Source organism: Pituophis catenifer, unplaced genomic scaffold (genome assembly GCF_029215685.1).
Source record: "Pituophis catenifer annectens isolate HBS135680 unplaced genomic scaffold, rPitCat1.0.hap2 SCAF_3, whole genome shotgun sequence".
In the NCBI taxonomy this organism is placed as follows: domain Eukaryota; kingdom Metazoa; phylum Chordata; class Lepidosauria; order Squamata; family Colubridae; genus Pituophis; species Pituophis catenifer.
This window is the reverse complement of record NW_027256883.1, coordinates 213,751,678-213,763,785: the sequence shown is the minus strand read 5'-3', so window position 1 is coordinate 213,763,785 and position 12,108 is coordinate 213,751,678. Positions and strand designations below refer to the sequence as shown.

The window sequence follows — 12,108 nt, the reverse complement described above, 5'->3', positions numbered from 1 at the left end:
GCAATTGGCTCACATTTATGACGGATGCGGCGTCGCGGGGAGGTCACGTGATTGATTCCCCCTTTTTGCAACTTGTCCACGGGGGGAATCCGGATTCGCTGAACAACCGTGCGAACTAACTCAACAAACGCGATGGCTCGCTTAGCGACCACGGCGAGGAAATTTGTAAAAAAGTGGGGGGGAGCGAACCTCGCTTAAACCAACGTTTCGCTGAGCAACAGGAATCGGGGGCTCAGCCGGGGTCATAACTCGAGGACTACCTGTATTTCTGGCGGCCTGTGATCCCCGGTGAGGGTGGGTTGGTCGCGGGGGGTGTCGCCGTGCGCAGAGGCAGCTTTTCTCGTGGTAACGGAAAGGAGGTGATTTAACTGTCCTTAAAAAAGGGGAAGAATCTGCACCCTTTGGGTAAAATAAAATCCTCCATCGGGCATTTCGGTCGGGGTACGCCTGTGGGCTTGAGCGGGGACCCCCTGAACAGCTTAGCGTTCAACGATGAACCTCCCGCTGAATTTCCGATCTCCCTCGCCTGCCTTCCTTGCCAAGGTGGCTGGGCTCAGTTCTAGAATTAAAGTGTGGGAGGGGCTACCTCGCCCTCAGGACCGCCGCCCCCCCCTTGAATCTCATCCCGCTGGAACAGGATCAAAGGCCCATGGCTGCCTTGCCTTGTTTGACCTGGCAACCGCTGTGGCGGCAGGAAAGGGGGGAACTGAGCCCAGGTGAAGGTTACGGCCGAGCTGAGAGTCGCGCTGCGCTTTGGAGCTAACGGAGGAGAATTTTTGTAGCTCGGAGGTTGAACCTGATGCTCTCTTGAGCTCGGTTGCTTTCTTGCAGACGTTTTATGACCCAACTAGGTAACATCATCAGTGCTAGAAAGGAGTGGGGCGTGCAGAGAGGAGGAGGAGGAGAACTGTGGGGTCTTTGTTGCTCTCTGAGCTTGGTTGTTTTCGTGGAGACCTTTCATGACCCAACTAGGGTACATCATCAGCAATAGAACGGAACGGGGTTGCGGAGAGGAGGAGGAGGAGAACATCGGTGCTAGAAAGGAGGAGGGTTTGCAAGGAGGAGGTGGTGGTTGAGGAAAGAAGGAGGGAGGAAGAAGAGGACTGTGGGGTCCCTGGTGCTCTCTGAGCTTGGTTGCTTTCTTGCAGACGTTTCATGACCCAACTAGGGAACATCATCAGTGCTAGAAGGAAGGAAGGAAGGAAGGAAGGAAGGAAGGAAGGAAGGAAGGAAGGAGGAGGAGGAGAACAACTGTGGGGGTCCCTGGTGCTCTCTGAGCTTGGTTGCTTTCTTGCAGACGTTTCATGACCCAACTAGGGAACATCATCAGTGCCGTGTCTGGTAAACCAACTTCTTGATGGAAACCCTTGGTGGTTCCTGGCACATCAGGGCTGTGAAGTTTGCATGTTGGCTTGGAGATGCATGTTGTCAGGGACGTGAGGTTCCTTCCCCGGAGGGGGAAAACACAATTTCCCCTTCCTTGTGTTGCAGCTCCAGCGAGTAAGTCTGGTTACTCCGCTCGCAGATACCTCAGAGGTTCCAGGGGGGGTGAATCACATCCTGGGGGCCTCGTGCATCACTCAGCTACTTATCCGATGTCACCCTTTCTCAATCTCGGTCCCTTGAAGAGGGGAGGACTTCGACTCCCAGCATTCCCCAACCAGCAGAGTTGTATCGGGAGGACTGTCTGCAATGCAGGATGCAGAGAGGGGATTCCCTGGGGGAGGGGGGGGAGGGGGAGGGGCTGGGCAAAGAGAAGGAGGTGAGAGGTAGGAAGGGCTCCTGGGGAGGGGTGGAAGGGGGGGGCCTCAGGAATGCCTGGTATGCAACTGTCCCAGGAACACTGCCTGGGGTGTGTCTAGCCAAATAAATCCAGACTGTTTTTTTGTCTTCCTCCTGGATCACCTGGTGGGGAGGGGCTGCAGGCCCCCTTTGGGCCTTTTTCTTTCTTTCTTTCTTTCTTTTTCTTTCTTTCTTTCTTTCTTTCTTTCTTTCTTTCTTTCTCTTTTTTCTTCTTTTTTTCTTTCCTTCTTCTCTATCTTCCTTCATCCCTTCTTTTTCTCCTTTTCTCTTTCTTTCTCTCTCCCCCCCTCCCTCTCTGTCTCTCTCTTTTTTCTTCCTTTTTTCTTTCCTTCTTCCCTTCTTCCCTATCTTCCTTCCTCCCTTCTTTTTCTCCTTTTCTCTTTCTTTCTCTCTCCCTCTCTCTCTTTCTCTCTGTCTCTTTTTTCTTCCTTTTTTCTTCCCTTCTTTCCTTTTTCTCTTTTTCTCTTTCTCTCTCTCCTTCTCTCTTTCTCTCTCTCTCTTTTTTCTTCCTTTTTTCTTTCCTTCTTCCCTATCTTCCTTCCTTCTTTTTCTCTTTTTCTTTCTCCCTCTCCCTCTCTCTTTCTTTCTCTGTCTCTCTCTTTTTTCTTCCCTTCTTCCCTATCTTCCTTCCTCCCTTTTTCTCCTTTTTCTTTCTTTCTCTCTCCCTCTCTCTGTTTCTCTGTCTCTCTCTCTTTTCTTCCTTTTTTCTTTCCTTCTTCCCTTCTTCCCTATCTTCCTTCTTCCCTTCTTCTTCTTCTTCTCTCTCTCTCTCTCTCTCTCTCTCTCTTTTTCCTCTGGTTCTTCACCTGCCACCCCACCCACCCCCAATTCGCACCAACCTCCAAGCTTCCGAGATTAATCCTAGACCCAGTGGAGATTTCCACGGTCGCTCGGGTGACGATGGGGCCCGTCTCCTGGAGACCAAGGCGATAATGTAATCTGATTTTGTCAACGAACTCCCTGGGGGGATTTAGATTAAATTGCGGATGGAAAGTCACCACCGGCCCTTGTTTGTCAAGGGGCAGTGGAGAGAAAAAAACACAAACAGAATACAGAATAGCAGAGTTGGAAGGGACCTGGGAGGTCTTCTAGTCCAACCCCCTGCTCAGGCAGGAAGCCCTACACCATTTCAGACAAATGGTTCTCTAATCTCTTCTTAAAAACTTCCAGTGTTGGAGCATTTACAACTTCTGGTGGCAAGTAGTTCCACTGGTTAATTGTACTCACTGTCAGAAAATTTCTCCTTAATTCCAGGTTGCTTCTCTCCTTGATGAGTTTCCACCCGTTGCTTCTTGTCCTGCCCTCAGGTGCTTTGGAGAATAGCTTGACTCCCTCTTCTTTTGTGGCAGCCCCTGAGATATTGGAAGATGCTATCATGTCTCCCCTAGTCCTTCTCTTCATTAGAGTAGACATAGCAGTAGCCCTTAGACTTCTCTACTGCTTCTCAGTGCTTTTCCAGCCCTCTCTAAGCGGTTTACAGAGTCAGCCTCTTGCCCCCAACAATCTGGGTCCTCATTTTATCGACCTCGGAAAGACGGAAAGCTGAGTCAACCTTGAGTCATTCAGGATCGAACTCCTGGCAGTGAAATAGTGAGTTAGCCTGCAATGCTGCGTTTTAGCCACTGTGCCACCACAGCTAGGAAGGAAGGGGAGGGGAGGAGAGGGAGGAAGGAAAAGAGGAAAGAAGGGAAGAAAGGAAAAAGAAGGAAGGAAAGAAAATAGGAAGGAAGAAGGGAGAAAGAGAAGGAAGGAAGGCAAGAAAGAAAGAGAGAGAAAAAGAGGAAGGAAGGACAAAGATGGGAGGATGATATTGATGAGGGAAAGGGAGGGAGGAAGGAGAGAGGGAAAAAAGAAAGAAAAGGGAGGGAGAAAGGAAGGACGAAAAGGAGAGAAGGAAGGAAGGAAGGAGGGGAGGGAAGAGAGGAAAGGGAATGAAGGAAAAAGGAGAAAGAACATAGGAAGGAAGAAGGGAGAAAGAGAGAGAAGGAAGGAAGGAAAGAAAGAAGAAAGAAAGAAAAAGAGGAAGGAAGGAAGGACAAAGATGGGAGGGTGATATTGATGAGGGAAAGGGAGGGAGGAAGGAGAGAGAGGGGAAAGAGAAAGAAAAGGGAGAGAGAAAGGAAGGACGAAAGAGAAAGAAGAAGGGGAGGGAAGAGGAAAGGGAATGAAGGAAAAAGGAGAAAGAACATAGGAAGGAAGAAGGGAGAAAGAGAGAAGGAACGAAGAAGGAAAGAAAGGAAGGAAGGAAGGAAGGAAAAAGAAAGAAAATAGAAAGGAAGAAGGGAGAAAGAAAGAAAGAAAGAAAGAAAGAAAGAAAGAAAGAAGGCCAGGGAATCCTGGGAGTTGAAGTGCACCCCTCTTCATCCTGAGGTTGAGAAGGCTGACTGGGGGGGTGGGGGGGCTGCTTCCTGCAAGCTTCCCATCTTGGAAATGTTGCTCCTTATTCTGTATCTCCAAAGTCTGGAGTTGGAGAAGGAAAACAGGGCAGCAGCCTTGCTGAGGAATTGCACAGCCCGACGATACCCAATGCCTGACGTCAGGAAACGTGGCTTCATTTCACAATTCCCTGTGCAATTTTAGTTTTGTTTCTTTTTTTTTACTCAAATCCTTTTTTTTAAAAAAATAATAATAATAACAACACTTAACAAGTAAACACTGAACTTGGAAAGAACGTGAGGATTAAGAAGCCCTCAAAAAACAGGAGGGGGTCTCCCACCCCAACAGAGATACAGGGACAACACAAGCCACACACCTCCCTAATAGGCCTCCCTTCTTTTATTTTTCTTTCTTTCTGAAAAAGAGAAAAGGTGGTTCTTGCCCGTGTTGTTGACTGCGTAGGGACCGGTTGAGAAGAAAATGTTCAAACGTTGAACGCAGTTTAGACAATAAATGGTCTGCTTTGAGTACAGCCAGCCTATATTTATACATTTATGGAGTCACAAGTTGAGGCATCTATTTTTAGTAAAAAATTTAGTAGGGAAGGTCTTAAGGTGAACTCGGTTTCTTTTCGTTTCTTTTTGTTTCCTTTCTTTCTTTTTCTTTTTTCAGTCTTCTTTCGTTTTCTGTCTAATTTTACTTTTCTTTCTTTCTCTTTCCCTTTTCTTTCTCTCCTTTTTTCTCTCTTGCTCTCTTTCTTTTTCTCACACTTTTATTATTTTTATAATAAATAAATATATTTATATTTATAAGTATATAACACAAGACAGCAAACATAGCTAATATTCCTTCCACCTCCTAGTTTTCCTAAACAGCAACTCTGTAAGGTGGGTTGAGCTGAGAGTGACCAGCTCAAAGTCACTCAGTCAGCTTTTATGCCTAAAATGGGACTAGAACTCACATCTCCTGGTAATTGGCCCAAAGCCACCCAATGCCTTCATGCCTAAAGTGGGATTAGAACTCATTGTCTCCTGGTTTCTTAGCCTTAACTACCGGACCACACTGACTCTTGGCAGTGGGGATCAAAGTACCTCACCGCCTTCCGAGATTTTGGGTGTCACACCTGAGCCTGCAGTCTCATTGCTCCGTAGAAGTCTCCCCTCCAAGGTCTAACCAGACAAACCCCTGCTTAGCTTCAGCGCCCGTATCAGGTCAGTGAAACCAGCATTCCGCCTTTTAAATCCTGAAGTACATCGATCTACATGGAGATCAGCTATGAGCTGATCGTAATAAAAAAAAAAACAAGACACGTTTTAAAAATGAAACAAAGCAGGCTTCAGGATTTCTTTCTGCTCTGGTTAATTTTTTTTTTTTTAAACCGATTAATCTTTCACTCCCAGGTACGCAGGGCGGTGCTCTATAAATGCTGTTTGCATGGTCACACCTAGTTATTTGGAAAATCTGCCTCTCTCACCTGCCTGCGGGCTCAACCTGCTGATTTAGCGAGGCCCAGCTGGGACCTTCTACTAAAATAAGCCTCATCATGGTGGGGAGGTTTCTTTCCACCTGCCAGGCAATTCTCTGGAGCTTCTTTCCACCTGAACTACACCTGACTAATCAAAAGGTGCTAAAAACGTTCCTTTTTTTTTTCTTCTTCTTCTTCTTCTCCCATCAACCTTCGTGAAGCCAGTTTTAAGTATTCATTCTCGGTGCAGAGGATGATGTGCTCAGCTTTGCAAGGTTTAGCTGCAATCAACTGGCTGACAACCCAGAACTAAATTAATTTCTCCCGTCATTCTCTCTATCCCTGGTTTAAAAAAACAACAAAACGAAAACCAAAAGGATGTTTTTTTTTTTGTTTGTTTGTTTTAAAATTTGATTTATATGCCGCCCTTCTCCGGAGACTCAGGGCGGCTTACAATGCGTTAAGCAATAGCCTTCATCCTTTTGTATATTTATACAAAGTCAGCTTATTGCCCCCACAAACTGGGTCCTCAATTTACCTACCTTAGAAAGGATGGAAGGCTGAGTCAACCTTGAGCCTTGGAGAGATTCGAACTAGCAGTAAATTGCAGGCAGCTGTGTTAATAACAGGGTGCGTAGACCACTGTACTATCAAGGCTCTTCCTGTTCTCTGATGTTGCAGAGAATTCAATTCAGAACAGAGTTGGAAGGGACCTCGGAGGTCTTCTAGTCCAGCCCCCTGCTCTGACGAGAGACCATTAACAGAATAACAGTTGGAAGGGACCTCGGAGGTCTTGTAGTCCAGCCCCCTACTCAAACAGGAGACCCTATACCGGTGATGGCTAACCTTTTCCGGACCAAGTGCCCAAAGCATGTGCACGCCTGAACCCCTAAAATGCAATGTGCTTGCCCCTCCGTACAACCCCCTCACCCTCGCGCATGCATCCACACCCCCTGCACGTGCCCACTCCCACATGCGTGGCAGAGACCCGAAGACTAGCTGGCCGGCGGGAGGCGCAGAGCTGAACTGGGGTGACATCTCGCGTGCCATCAAAGAGGGCTTCTGAGTGCCACCTCTGGCAGGCATGCCATAGATTCACCATCAAGGCCCTATACCATGAGTCGCCATGTGCGAGAAGGCGGCAATATAAATTTTCTAAATAAATAAAATAAAAATAAATTTCAGACAGGTGGCTGTCCAGTCTCTTCTTAAAAACCTCCAGTGGTGAAGCGCTTATAACTTCTGGAGGCAAGTAGTTCCACTGGTCAATTGTCCTCGCTATTAGGAAGTTTCTCCTTAGTTCTAAGTTGCTTCTCTCCTTGATGAGTTTCCACCCATTGCTTCTTGTCCTGCCTTCAGGGGCTTTGGAGAATAGCTTGACTGCCTCTTCTTTGGGGCAGCCCCTCAAATACTGGATTACTGCTATCCTGTCCCCCCACCCTCCTTCTTTTCTCTAGACTGGCCATACCCGAATTCCTGCAACCGTTCTTCGTATGTTTTAGCCTCCAGGCCTTCGATCCTCTTAGTTGCTCTTCTCTGCACTTTTTCCAAAGTCTCAACATGTTTTGTAATGTGGTAACCAAAACTGGCTTCAGGATTCCAGGCGTGGCCTTACTAAGGCTTTACAAAGCAGTACTGATACTTCACCTGATTTTGATTCTACGCCTCTGTTTATGCAACAGAGTTTTTTTTCAATCGCAAAGGTTCGAAATGGGAATAAAGTTTTAGGAAAGGGGCTGAATTGCGCGGATTCCGCCCAGCAACAATAAAAGAGGTTGGCGTGCCTTTAAGTCCTGCTTGGGTTACGGCCCATTGTTTTCCTCGAGCAGGAAGGGGTGGGTTTGGATTTTGGCCCCGGACCTTCCCTGAAGGATTTCTGGAGATGGATTCCTGCCCTCGGATCTTCCCAAGAGTGTTGTTAAGTCGCATCTCCTTAGAAGCAGCGGCACAATTGAAATGGAAAGCCTGACTAGGTGGCTCAGTGGCTAAGACGCTGAGCTTGTCGATCAGAAAAGTCGGCAGTTCGGCGGTTCGAATCCCTAGTACAGGTCTCCTGCGTGAGCAGGGGGTTGGACTAGATGACCTCCAAGGTCCCTTCCAATTCTGTTACTCTACTGGGTCTGTTTCCAATTTCATATATATATATTGCAGTAACACCAGGGGGTGGGCAGCTCTGGCCCCTTCAAGACCTGTGGACTTCAACTCCCAGAATTCCCGTGCCAGCCAACGCTGAGTCAGGAATTCTGGGAGTTGAGGTCCACAGGTCTCGAAGGGGCCAGAGTTGCCCACTCTTTGAGTTTCCCCCTTTCTCTGGGTGCCTGAATGGCAAAGGCAGTGGCAGCACACAGGTCTGAATGTCCCTTTTTACAGCTAATTCAAGGCAAGTAACACACCCAACACACCTTCCTTCCTCCTCCCGATTTTCCGCACAACAATCCTATGAGACGGGTGGGGCTGAGAGTGACTTGATTGGCCACTCCGCCAGTCGCCTTTCGTGCCTGAGGCGGGACCAGAACTCACTGTCTACTGCTGATTGGCCCAAATTTACCCAGCCAGCTTTTGTGCCTAAGGTAGAACTAGAACTCACCGTCTCCTGGCGATTGGCCCAAAGTCACCCAGCCGGCTTTCATGGATAAAGCAGGACTTGAATTCTCTGCCTTTTGCTTTCTAGTCTGGTGCCTTAACCCCCACTAGACGAGAGGTCTTCAAACTTGGCAGCTTTAAGACTTGTGGACTTCAACTCCCAGAATGCTCCAGCCAGCTCTGGCTGTGCTGGCTGGAGCATTCTGGGAGTTGAAGTCCACAAGTCTTAAAGCTGCCAAGTTTGAAGACCTCTCGTCTAGACCAAAGTGGCCTTGCTCTCCTCTTGGGCCCATGGCCTGGAGAACCTCTGAGATGGAGGGGAGTGGGCTGTTGTTCCCCCTGCCTGCTCCGGCCTCCTGACCCAGCCCCGGGTGCCAAGCCCACCCCTCGAGCTCCCCCTGCCCTGGGCCTGCTTAGCTTGGCATCATCCCTCTCTCGAGACCCAGGGAAGAACCTCCTCGGCCTGGCCCTCTGGAACAAGGCCTCTGTGGGCAGGGCGGAGTTGCCGAGAAAGAGAGAGCTGCCCGGAGGCATACATGTTCTGGCAGGCCTGTCCCTGGCAGGGAGCAGCATTGCATGCATTCCCCTGAGCCACCCAGCTTTTGATGCTCGGGGAGGACCTTGGCGGAGATTTGCCCGGGGTGTGTGTGCGTGCGTGTGTGCAGGGAGGACACGTGGGAGGACATGTTGGCTTGGAAGAAGTGCTCCTTTCAATCCTTTTCTCTTCAAAGCGGTGGAGAAACCAGAGGGGTTGGAAGGGGAGGGGGCAGGGAACTGGGGGGGGGGGAGGGTTTGTCAAAGGACAGTTTGGGTGGGCAGGTCTGCCCAGGCCCTGTTGGGAAGGCAGCGGCTGTCCCCTCCTTCTCTTTCTCTTTCTCCTCCTCCTCCTCTTCCTTCTGTTCTCCTTCACCACCTCCTCCTCCTCATTTCATTCCCTTCTCCTCCTCCTCCTCCTTCTTCCATTCCATCCTACCCCCATCTCATTATTCTGTTTCTTCTCTTCTACTACTTTCCTCCTCCTCCTATTCATATTCCATTCCATTCTCTTCTTCTCCCATTCTCCTTTTTGTCTTCTCCTTCTTCCCTTGTCCTCCTTCTCTCCTTCTACCTATTCTCCTCCTTCCATTCCATTCCATCCCATTGTTCCCCTTCTTCTCTTCTCCTCCTCTTCCTTCCTTCTTCTCTTCTCCTTCGCCACCGCCTTCTCTTCCTCCTCATTCCATTCCATTCCCTTCTCTTCCTCCCTTTCTCCTCCTCCTCCTCCTCCTCCTCCTCCTCCTCCTCCTCCTTCCATTCCATCCTACCCCATCTCATTATTCTCTTTCTTCTCTTATACTACTTCCATCCTCCTCCTCCTCCTCTTCCTATTCATATTCCATTCCATTCTTCTCTTCTTCTCCCATTCCCCTCTTTGTCTTCTGCTTGTCCTTCTTCCCTTGTCATTCTTCTCTCCTTCTATCTTCTCCTCCTTCCATTCCATTCCATTCCATTCTTCCCCTTCTTCTGTTCTCCTTCTCTTCTACTACTATTTTCCTCTTCCTCTTCCTCCTCCTCCTCTTCCTTCTTTTCTCCTTCGCCACCTCCTCCTCATTCCATTCCATTCCCTTCTCTTCCTCCCCTTCTCCTCCTCCTCCTCCTCCTCCTTCCATTCCATCCTACCCCCATCCCATTATTCTCTTTCTTCCCTTCTACTACTTTCCTCCTCCTCCTCCTCTTCCTCCTCCTCTTATTCCTATTCCATTCCATTCTTCCCTTCTTCTCCCATTCTCCTTTTTGTCTTCTCCTTGTCCTTCTTCTTCTCCTTCTATTCTTCTCCTTCCAATCCATTCCATTCTTCCCCTCCTTCTCTTCTTCTACTGTTCTCCTCCTCTTCCTCTTCCTTCTCCTATTCGCATTCCATTCCATTTTCCTTCTCTTCTTCTGCTTCTCCTTGTTCTTCTTCCCTCTTCCTCTTCCTCTTGGAGACATCTCACGGACTGGTAGCTGGGATCCTCCCTGTATACAAACCAGAGTTTGGAGCTATGGCAGAGAATCACATGGCTCTTTCCTGCGGCCCACCCAGACTGCCTCATCGAGCAGCAAGAGGGTCCCTATAACCCTGAAAGAGATGGCGGAGTTTGCCACGTTCAATATTAAATACCCACCATTGTGTTGGGATTATAACTCAGCAGCCCTTTGTAGAGCTGGGTGGGAATGTCTTTTTTGGGCAACGAGGCCCTGCCCGTTGTCTCACGGGGCTGGAATGTGAGAAGGTATGATGGGTGTGTCTGTGAACTCGTTTGCGCAAAGCGTGTGACGAGACGCATCGGGACAACTCAACCTTCCCGGGAAGCCCTGAAACCCCCCCCCCCCCCCCCCGCTCTCTGCCTTTTGAGGAATAGCCCCATGGATTGAAGGTGGCATCCAAACCACGGCTCGAATCCCCAGCATGTTCATCCGAGAAGGATCCGTACGGCGGCTTGTGTTTTATCGGGCGTGGCGTTGCCCGCCTGGCACGTGATCCGGGCAAGCGAGGGCGTCCTGGCATAAAAGGTGATTTGTCTGACAAGGGGCCCGCTTCCAAGCACACCTCTCTGACGCTGTGGCACACCCACATTTGCAAGGCAAAAGAGCTGGGGTTTTTTTTCCACTGCCCTATAAAACCCGGAGACGGATCGTTCCTAACAGCAGCACGGAACGGAAAATCGTAAGGTCGGAAGGGGCCTTGGGAGGTCTTCTAGACCAACCCCATGCCAAGCAGGAGACCCCATAGCATTCTGGATAAATCTTTTCTTAAAGTGATGCATCACCCACAACTTGTTCCACTGGTTAATTGTTCTCTCTGTCAGGAAATTTCTCCTTAGTTCTACGTTGCTTCTCTCTTTGATTAGTTTCCATCCGTTGCTTCTTGTCCTGCCCTCAGATGCCTTGGAGAATAGCTTGACTCCCTCTTCTTTGGGGCAGCCCCTCAAATACTGGAAGACTGCTATCTTGTCTCCCCTACTCCTTCTCTTCATCAAACCAGACATACCCAGTTCCAGCAACCGTTCCAGTCCCCTAATCCTTAATCGTCTTCGTTGCTCTTTTTATTTATTTATTTATTTATTTATTCAATTTGTATGCCGCCCCTCTCCGAAGACTCAGGGCGGCTCTTCACTCTTTCTAGAGCAGTGGGTCTCAACCTTCCTAATGCCGCGGCCCTTTAATACAGTTCTTCATGTTCTGGTGACCCCCCAACCATAAAATTATTCCTAAGACCATTGAAAATATGTGTTTTCCGATGGTCTTAGGCAACCCCTGTGAAAGGGTTGTTCGACCCCCAAAGGGGTCCCGACCCACAGGTTGAGAACCACTGTTCTAGAGTCTCAAGCACCCTGGTTCTAATTTCGCTGCGCTATATTCCTAGCCCGACCCCCCCCTCCCCCGGGCAGGCTAAAATATACGATGAACGGTTGCAGGAATTGGGTATGTCTAGTCTAGTGGGAAAAAAAAAGGACAAGGGGAGACATGATAGCAATGTCCCAATATTTGAGGGGCTGCCACAAAGAAGAGTTGGGGGGGGGGGTCAGCCTGTTCTCCAAAGTTTTGCTGGCTGAGGAATCCTGGGAGTTGAAGTCCACAGATCTTAAAGTTGCCAAGGTTGGAGACCCCTGCTCCAAAGCACCTGAGGGCAGGACAAGAAGCAATGGGTGGAAACTAAACAAGGAGAGAAGCAACCTGGAATTCAGGAGGAATTTCCTGACAGTGAGAACAATCAGTGTGTCAAGTTTCCGAAAGATGCCCTAATTAATTCATGAGCCATGATCCAAACTTCAAAGGAAATATAGTCATTTATTAGGAGCAACATTCCGGCAATACTGGGATGCAGTTAGGACTGATCCTACCTAGATTTACGTTCCCCT

At 48.9% G+C, this 12,108-nt stretch overlaps 1 protein-coding gene across 4 annotated transcripts in view; it reads left to right on the top strand.

Moving 5' to 3' along the window:
* The window catches only part of BCL2L1 (BCL2 like 1), a 60,363-nt gene that overhangs the window by 9,810 nt on the left and 38,445 nt on the right, over positions 1 to 12,108 (top strand). The gene's annotated exons all lie outside the window — the stretch shown is intronic.